Genomic DNA, 10,093 nt, shown 5'->3' on the forward strand with positions numbered 1-10,093 from the left:
TTTTTTTTTTTTTTTTTTTATCGGGGGGGGCCCCCGAAGCCCGCTCCCCCCGCGTGACCAACGACTCAATCTACATGGCCTCCGACATGCTATTATTTCTAAGAAGAAGAAAGAGATAGCAGGGAAGAGTGGGAAGTGATACAAGGAGTATCTGCCTGTTTCCATGTCAGACACGCTACCAGGCGAGATTGTATTAGGTATATGGTGTTGAAGTATGGTATTGAAGGGTCAGGGAAAAACCACATAGGCAGAAAGAAGAAAGAGCCTACATGTAAAACCTGACATCTTTTGATAGCACATGCAAGGATGTGGGCTGGAAAAAGACCAGAGGTTATGTTAGTTAGGAACAGGTAACATGCACAAAACATAAACCAATTCCTCGCCGTTCCAGTTATTCAGGGGATCAGTCCTTCTGGGCACTGCTGTGACTAGCGCGGTCCTTGCCGGCTGCGGAGCCATGCGTCAAGTACCACTAGGGCCTGTCGCACGACTCCACCTCCTTGGGGTACCTCGTACCCAGTCTCCGATCCCGGAGAATGAGGCCAAGCCCGCCGAGGCGGGGGCCTCCTGGAAAGGGGTGGGTCATGGCGCCGGGCCTCCTTCCTCTCTGCCCGCGCCATGGCCCGGTAGACAGGGCAACTGCGATGGGAGGCCGGGTGGCCCCCCGAGCAGTTGGCGCACACCGGCGCGTCTCTAAGTGTTGCGCAGGCCGTGTAGTAGTGATCACCACCACAGCGGTTGCACCTCACCTCGAGCCCACAGCTGACCTGACGGTGGCCCCACCTCAGACAGCGGAAACACTGCAAGAGCTGCTGAGGGGGACGTTTCACTCTCACCTGACTGCCGCTACCTGCTGAGGTCCTCTCCTGATTGGCTCCTCGGTTGACTGCTGTCCTGGGAGCAGTCCTGGGTTGCGGCTTGGCGGTCCTCTCCTGGTGAGCCAGCGTCGCCTTCTGCTTCCTGGTGCGGCGTCGTCGTCTTCTTCTTCCCGGGGGTTGCTTCTCGGCGGGGGAAGAGGCCTCGTCCTGGTGGCCCTCTTCCCGGCCTGGTGACCCCGGGGTAGTTGGTGGCTCCGCTGCGTCGCCATCTTCTTCATTCCCCTGGCTGGCGGCGGCGTCGGTCGTTCCCGAGGTTTGCTTCTCGGCGGGGGAAGAGGCCTCGCCCTGGTGGCCCTCCTCCCGGCCTGGTGACCCCGGGGTAGCTGCCGTCTCCTCTGCGTCGCCATCTTCTTCTTTCTCCTGGCTGGCGGCGGCGGTGGCGTCGGTCGGTGCTAACACTCGACTGCGTTCCCTGTCCTGGGGGGCGCACATCGAGGTCTGCAACTCGACAGACGTGCAGGCAGGCTGGACCTGGGCAGCAGTATCAGTACGCCAGGGGGCGTCCTTCTCCACCGCTGTGCTGCTCTCCACCAACACGGGCGCGTTCCTGGTTTGCGCCCGGGTAACAGGCCCTTCCTGGTAGGCCTGCGTCTGCGACCACTTCGCCCTGGTTGTCGCCTTGTTGGTCTGCGTGTACTTCGTGGAGTACAGCTTTCCAACTGGAGTCGCGCCGTCGCGGCGCTCGGGAGCGCCGCCGTCGTCCTCGGTCGTTGGCTCCGTCTGCGAGGCTGCCTCCTGGTAGCCCGAGACGTCCAGGTGCTCCCTGAGTCCTGGTAGCCGGGCAACCTGGAACTGCTGGGACGCGCGCTCCTCGTAGACCCTGAAGCTGGCTGCGTCGTTAGGGCGGATGATGATCGCCCAGGAAGCAACCATAATGCCGATGATCGGCAGGAGTGGCTCTCCGATGAACTCCGCAGTCGCATTCAGGTGGTCGAAGACGCTCAGCGTCCCCTGGTAGTCGCTTTCCCCCGGCCGGTTGAACACCACCAGTCCCGGGCGTTCATAGCTGGGGACATCCGCCGTGTCGAGCGCGTCCAGCAGCTTCTCGACGGCTCCCTGGTAGTCGTAGTCGACCAGTCTCACTGGTAGGGTCGGCTTCTCCATCTTGGTCCTCCTGTAAAATAACCTGAAACAGAAGAAAGAGCGAGCACTGAGAAGTGCTACAGCTCAGTCGCCCACTCATTGCCTTATATCCGAACTTCCTGTTCGCACCGACTGAGTTGGCTATACAATACAGGTCGTATAGCTGTAGGCTTGAATTTGAGAGTTGGTGGGTTTGAATCTCACCGTCGGCAGCTCTGAAGGTGGTTTTCCCAAGTTTTTTTTATTTTCACATCAGCAAAATGTTGGACCTGTGCCTTAATTATTACAGCCACGGCCGCTATCTTCCTAATCCTTCCCGTTTTCTTTCCTATCGTCGCCGAAAACCTACGTACGGGAGTTAATGCAACACTTAAGAAAAGAAAAATTCTATCTGTCGCAGAAAAGTAACATTCGTAACTGGGATTTCTGAGCTCTAATGTTGAGTATACGGTAACAATCCTGTTATGTGTAGCATGAAAAAGTTATACAGTAAAACCTGCCTTTAGCGGAACCTTTATGAGCTGGAAAACTGTCCATATCGGAAAATTTTCCTGGTCTCATAAATTATGGTGTTATATTCATGTAAGTTTACCTACATTTAGCGGAACCTGTCTGACGTGGAAACGGAAGGAAATTTTGCGACTATAACGGAAAAAAATATATGTAAATTTCCTTCCTAATCCTTTTCAGTACTAGTGTATTCCAAATGGATGATGCCCGAGATACTGATTGCTACAACAAAGTCTCGAACAGTGTAATTATGGTAATGCCAGTGCAGAAGATCGATCTAGAAGTTGAGACAGAGGCGGCGTTAGAAAACATCGAGAAGTTCATCACCCATCACCTTGTCCGGCTCCATGGCTAAATGGTTAGCGTGCTGGCCTTGGTCACGGACAGGGTCGGGAAGTTTAACCACAATTGGTTAATTCCCCTGGTATGAGGCCTGGGTTAATGTGCCGTCTTCATCATCATTTCATCCTCATCATGACGTGCAGGTTGCTTACGAGCGTCAAATCAAAAAAAGACTTGTACCAGGCCTCACCGGAGGCCACACGCTAAAAACATCAACCATGAAGAAAAGGAACAGAAATGAAATGAAATGTCGTATGGCTTTTAGTGCCGGGATATCTCAGGACGGGTTCGGCACGCCAAGTGCAGGTCTTTCTATTTGACACCCGTAGGTGACCTGCACGTCGTGATGAGGATGAAATGATGATGAAGACAGCACACACACCCAGCCCCCGTGCCATTGCAATCAACCAATTAAGGTTAAAATCCCCGACCCGGCCGGGAATCGAACCCGGGACCCTCTGAACCGAAGACCAGTACGCTGACCGTTCAGCCAACGAGTCGGACAAAGGACCAGAAATTAATGGCGATGAAGACGAGAACGAAGAGGTTGGAGAAGATGGTTTATGTGACGTGAAGTCCTACCGACATGCTCTATCAGCCGTAAAGAACACTATAATCTATTTCGCTATTGAAAAATGACGCGGCATTGTTTGACATTTGTCGAGCCCATATTTTAATTTAGAACGTGCTACCAGGAATAGTTTTGTTCAGCGTATAATTCTGGATTACTGGAAGAAGTAAACGGCAGTACTGTATTATATTGATTTACAAGGGGGTAGATATCTGACATGGTGGTCACTGTTTCTAGTGCAGATTTTCATGCTAATTTCAAATCTGAAAACCGTTTTGCTTTATGACGTCAGGTTTTGAAGATGTTGGCAGAGTTTTATTTTTTTCATGGAACAGCGTTCACCGAGAATTGTTTTCATTGTTTTTCGTTATTTTTCATACAAAGCCGAACATTTTCATTTACTTCTTTTTATTGTCAGTGACAGTGGAGATTATGGCGTCCAGAAGTTGCGTAAATTCATGAAATCTGTTTTGCTACGTTTGCGGCTATGTAACAAATAAATCCAATATATGCCATATGTTGTATTTGCATTAATCTTAGCTAGAGCCATGTTCATTAGCTCTCCATGTAGCAATCAGTGCTCTAGTGAAACTTCTGTCTGCCAGTTGTTTTCTTGATACAATATTAAACATATATAAATGGTTGATGCCGTATATCTCAGGAGCGGTGGGTTATAGATACAAATGGTTTGCATATTTTGAGTGATTTCGTTTCAGTCGTCTTAGAACGCGTGTTGGATGCCACGATAATCACCGAAAGTCATTTTTGTTGATCAATGTTACTATTACTGTTATTTCTATAAAACATGCAAATGTGTATTAACCCTGCAATGCATAGTGATTCATATTTCGATCGTACGGTTTTCTAGATTGCTGCTTTAACCTGTTACTGTAATTTTACGGCAGAATGTCAACTGTATAGCCTGTGCAGCTAATTAAACACATATACCAGTCGTACTTCTTTTTTTACAGAACAGGCGACAAAACAGCCCTACAACCTAAGGTACTCCTTCCACCCAGTCAACATCCACGCGTACCAACCACCGTTTATTTTCAGTGGGCCCTCCCCATCACATTACCACAGGCTTCGGGAGTACGTTTGGCCCAACATCAAAGACATTACCGACCTACGGTCGTACAAATATACTTGCTCCTTTCAATACGTACCCATGGCCAGTAGGCAGCAATGATAGGTCCTTGAATGTTTAAAGCTTAGCGAAAAAGTTACGAAAAATCGTATATTTCATTAAGGCAAACCACTTCCCGTACCATTGTTAACGTATTAGCCCTACTTAAGAATCGATACATGTTAAACATATGTCGTATATCTGAAGAACGGTGAGTGATATATACAAATGGTTTGCATATTTTGAATCAATATGTTTCAGTTTACTTAGAACGCGTGTTGTATGCCAAGATATCTACCGAAAGTCATTTTTTGTTGATTGCTGCTACTATTGGTGTTATTTCTATAAAACATGCAATGTGCATTAAATAAGTGTACATACTGCACTACTGTGCACTGTGAGGAGATTCTAAGCAAGAACAGATTTGTGTTAGAGCTCATGAGCTAGTGTATATAAGTGTGTGATTAGAGTTATAATTGTACCTACTACCACACAATATCATACAAATATACTGTTGAATTATCGGACTTATGATTTTCATGTTATATTTTAACCAACTTTATGAACCGGAATCCTGTATACACCGGAAAAAGAATTCCGGTCCCTTGTGTTCCGCTGAGGACAGGTTTTACTGTAGTAAGTTAAGAGGAATGTAGTATTGCTGCATCTGTAACTGAGGTATGGTTCAGTATTCAGGTCGAGTATAACATTGTTGGTCCTTGATAGGTTCATTACACACCATATTGGTGAGACTTCTTCAACTAAATCTGTATTCAGCCTTTGTGCTTCCATTCTCATGTGCACCAGAGAAGACATGCCTTATTCGCAAAGACCGCAGTAAGTGAAGGTCGTTCTGAGGTCACCACCAAAAGGGGTGGGATAACAGTGACGACTCAAGTCCGCTGCAAAATGACTGGATGTGGAACGTGGTTCGTTAAGCGTTTACCTTGTTTGCTCAGGATTATGGGATTGGATCTCGACACAGTCGGTTTGAATTTACAAGTGCTTCAATGACAGAAATTAGAGCCAGTATGTGATGATGATGTCCGCCTCTGTGGTGTAGTGGTTAGCGTGATTAGCTGCCACCCCCGAAGGCCCGGGTTCGATTCCCGGCTCTGCCACGAAATTTGAAAAGTGGTACGAGGGCTGGAACGGGGTCCACTCAGCCTCGGGAGGTCAACTGAGTAGAGGTGGGTTCGATTCCCACCTCAGCCATCCTGGAAGTGGTTTTCCGTGGTTTCCCACTTCTTCTCCAGGCGAATGCCGGGATGGTACCTAACTTAAGGCCACGGCCGCTTCCTTCCCTCTTCCTTGCCTATCCCTTCCAATAGCAGGTGAGGCCGCCTGGGCGAGGTACTGGTCATACTCCCCAGTTGTATCCCCCGACCAAGAGTCTGAAGCTCCAGGACACTGCCCTTGAGGCGGTAGAGGTGGGATCCCTCGCTAAGTCCGAGGGAAAAACCGAACCTGGAGGGTAAACAGATGATGATGATGATGATGATGTGATGATGATGATGATAATCATAATAATATGATTATCATTTCTTCGATCGCTATAAATGCGGGAGACTTATTTCAGAGACACGTTAAAGAACCTATTTTTCCGGGCAAAATTCCAGTACTCTTGAGTTGTTCACGGCCTGTTGTAGATGGAAGGGTATAAACACATAGATAATAATAATAATAATAATAATAATAATAATAATAATAATAATAATAATAATAATAATATCCGCCTCTGTGGTGTAGTGGTTAGCGTGATTAGCTGCCACCCCCAGAGGCCCTGGTTCGATTCCCGGCTCTGCCACGAAATTTGAAAAGTGGTACGGGGACTGGAATGGGTTCCACTCAGCCTTGGGAGGTCAGTCGAGTAGAGGGGGTTCGATTCCCACTTTAGCCGTCCTGGAAGTGGTTTTGGTTCTATTCCCACCTTAGCCATCCTCGAAGTGGTTTTCCATGGTTTTCCACTTCTCCTCCAGGAAAAAGCTGGGATGGTACCTAACTTAAGGCCACGGCCACTTCCTTCCCTCTTCCTTGGCTATGCCTTCCAATTTCCCCCCACCCCCCGACAAGGCCCCTTTTCAGCATAGCAGGTGAGGTCACCTGGACGAGGTATTGGTCCTCCTCCCCAGGTGTATCGGTGGCGTGCTAGATGCGACCGTGCCGCATGCGACCGTGCCGCATGCGACCCGTGCCACTAGCCGAGTGCCGGATGCGACCGGCGTTAACAAGCAAATTGTCATTTAATAAGCCTTGCCATCACCCAAGATAAGGTAAGCTAAATGAGAACCAGAAAAAGTTAAAGAAAAGGACAAAAATTGAGAACACTGCTGACGGGCTAGGGAATGAAATTGTCTTTGTTCTGTTCATTTACTAAACCGCAAACTGTGCACAACATCAATGCACACTGAATTAGTCATCGGGAAATACAACCTATACAGCTCCTTACGGAGAACAGTTTGAACGATTGCATGGAAGGCTCACAAATAATATTGAATGAGTACATTTCTTACGAAAGTTTAAATAAAACATACATTACTTCACACACACGCGCGCGTAATATCTAAACCCAATTCAAGAACTCTTGAAATATGTCAGTGTAATGTATAATTTGGAAAGCCATAAACCGAGGTATTTCTTCCCCAAAGAAAACACAGATGGGTCATAAATAGGCATAACGCAAGAGTTATTTCAAGGACAAAATCCTAAAAATTTTGGGGAAATGTACAACCGGGTAATCTTCTGCTGAATACTAGAATAACACAAGTTCGGTTACATTTTAACAAGGATTATTTGTTTTACAGTTAACTGATCTGTAAGTACAGCTCTTGTGGATCATCAGGACCAGTCCCTGGATTTTTGGGAAACAGATATGACAGAGCAGCATCTTCTTCAGTTGCTTTTAAAGAACTTTCCTGTGAAGTACCAGTACGAAGTGCAATGTCTTTTCAACAGCAGCTACTGCCCCTACTTTACGTAACACTTTTGGGGGAAACTCGTTGTCTTACAACACGAAATATGGTGATGCGTTTACGTCTTCTCCTAAAATATGTCCATATATGGAGCTGCGTTTCCTTGTCTGGGAGAAGGTACCAAGCAGGTTAGGTCAGTACGCTGCAGCACGACTAGTTACAGCTGCTTCGGTGGGCTGCTGGGTTCGAATACTCCGTTGGCCATCCTCGAAAGTGGTTTCTCGTGGTTTCCCATTTTCATCTTCAGAAAAATGCTTTGATGGCACCTTCCTCCAATTTCTAGCCCGTGCAATTACACTCACAGGCAACACCCTCACACAGCATACATCCTCGGACACTCCTGGAACTAAAAGCCAGATGCTAAAAAAATAAAATATTAATCAATCAATGATTTGTTGTGTCTTCCATGAGGAGTGTTGTAGCAGGTATAGGCCCTACAGAGAATAGCTGACATTAGAAATGTCACGGCCATGCGTGAAGCTGGTGGGTCCAAGCCTGATCTTCGCACAGAGAACCGCATATTAGAATTTACTGCAGAGGACCACCAGCAGTACTCGCCGAATCATGGCAGTGCTTGGAGTGGGCCGTTCTGCGAACATAACGGGAAGACCGGCAACATCACTATCATTTGCAGTGTGTTCAGCACTATTGGAAAGAAATTATGCACCGCAGATAGCCTTCTGTGAATAGGTCCATCTTCAACCCAAAGACTTCATGAATCATATTTTGTTCACAAATGAGGTCTCCTTTACGAGGAATGGCAGCTTCAGTTTTGACAACACGCACGTGTAGTCGGAGAACAAGCCCCATGCTATGAGATGTTCCTACCACAAGGTTCGGTTTTCCCATTGATGTTTGGACAGGGATTTTGGTGAGCATTACCAGAGGATCTGTGATATTACCTCATAGAATGGCTAGCATATCTTATCTACAGTTTCTGGAAGGCACTCTACTACTACTACTACTACTACTACTACTACTACTACTACTAGATGATGTCCCACTCCATACGCCACGGCACCTGTGGTTGCAACATGATGGAGCACCCCCGCACATTACCAACGCAGTGCGCCGTCACCTGGACGCTGCCTATCCGCAACGATGGATTGGCCGACAAGAAGTCCCGAACAAAACCCCTTAGATTACTTTTTGGGGGGTTCATGAAATCTAAGATTTATCGCAGAGAAGTGGAAACTCTTCAAGAGTTCCGGGAATGTGTCTTGGAAGCTGCTCAGGACATCAGTCAAAACAACGAGGTACTGAGGCGGGTTCAGGAGAGTTTTCTCCGAAGGTGCCGAGCATGTATTATCGCCAATAGTGTTTTCGAACACTGCTGTAACAATGAAAACAATTTCTCACGGCCAGTCTGGTCAACTGTGGTATTCTCTAAAAGGTACATAAACGCTTTGTCGTAGTTTTAATGTTTTTCTATTAAAGAGTTTTACGTGACATTTACTTTTGTGATCATAAGCCACAGGACCTCCATTTTTATGTGGAATCCGACTCATAGGACGGGGCATTTCATTTCGTAAATCCCACACGTATTGGCCGGGAATCAAACCCGGACTGCCTTGGCGGGAAGCGAGCAGTGATGCCACTGGGCCCGTTTCTATTACTCACCACTTTATCCGGTTTTTACGACAGGTCAGGTTTTGTAGCAGATTTGGCAGACTTTTACGGCTGGATGTTTTTCTTGACGCCAACCATTAGAGGAGAACTGCTATGTGTTAATGTGGTGGTGGTGATTATCAGAGAGAAAAAATGGAAGGCATTCGACACTGCGAAAAATGAAGATATCAGCAAAAGAAAGACAAGGGCCACGAAGGGCGTGAAAGTGAAAGACTCCCTAGGCCTAGAAAGTTGTAATATCGTCGGGCTCGGAAAAGAACAAGAGTTGACCAACCTGATGGGATAGGATAGATTAAAGTGAGGAGCCTGGTACAAGTACGTGGGAGCAATGCCAGGACTCAACTCAGTGCCCCGTGGTCACTAACCCACGCTCCCAAGTTGAGAGCCTCTTACGACAGGCAGGGAATACCCTGGATGTTATTCAACTGCCCCAACCCACAGAGGGATGTGGAGTTAGATAACGTTCTTCCTTAGCATGACATTCCTCTGGTTCATCGATTGTCTGATACTACTGGTACGTAACGCACTGGTTTATCGTAGTATTCCTCGCATTTGATCCCTACTCTGAGGCGCTGATTGGAATGAGCAGTGTGCACAGTTAAAGGAATAATGGCAGAGGAGAGTTCACGGCCGTCTGCGGCCTGGTCATTCCAGGTCGGGAACTTTGGATTGTTACATCGGCAGCATAGCACTGTTCGTTAAAAATGAGAAAATATGCAGTTTTCTATTTGATTGAGTATTTCATATGATAATATAGCTTTTAATCGCGACATTCCTACTGACTTCATTGTAATGACCTATGATGATTTCAGTTGGGAAAACCACAGACAGCCTTTCTGAGGATGTAAAAAGGCAGGTGGAGAGTGAGTGCCATTATCATCAAACTGTCCACATCGACTGACTGGCAGTAGGAAGTGGGCCTGCCATCATAATGAAAACTCCCCAAGTTCATTGTGACTGATAGTAGGCAAGAGGACCTGCC

Source organism: Anabrus simplex, chromosome 2, assembly GCF_040414725.1.
Source record: "Anabrus simplex isolate iqAnaSimp1 chromosome 2, ASM4041472v1, whole genome shotgun sequence".
In the NCBI taxonomy this organism is placed as follows: Eukaryota; Metazoa; Arthropoda; class Insecta; order Orthoptera; family Tettigoniidae; genus Anabrus; species Anabrus simplex.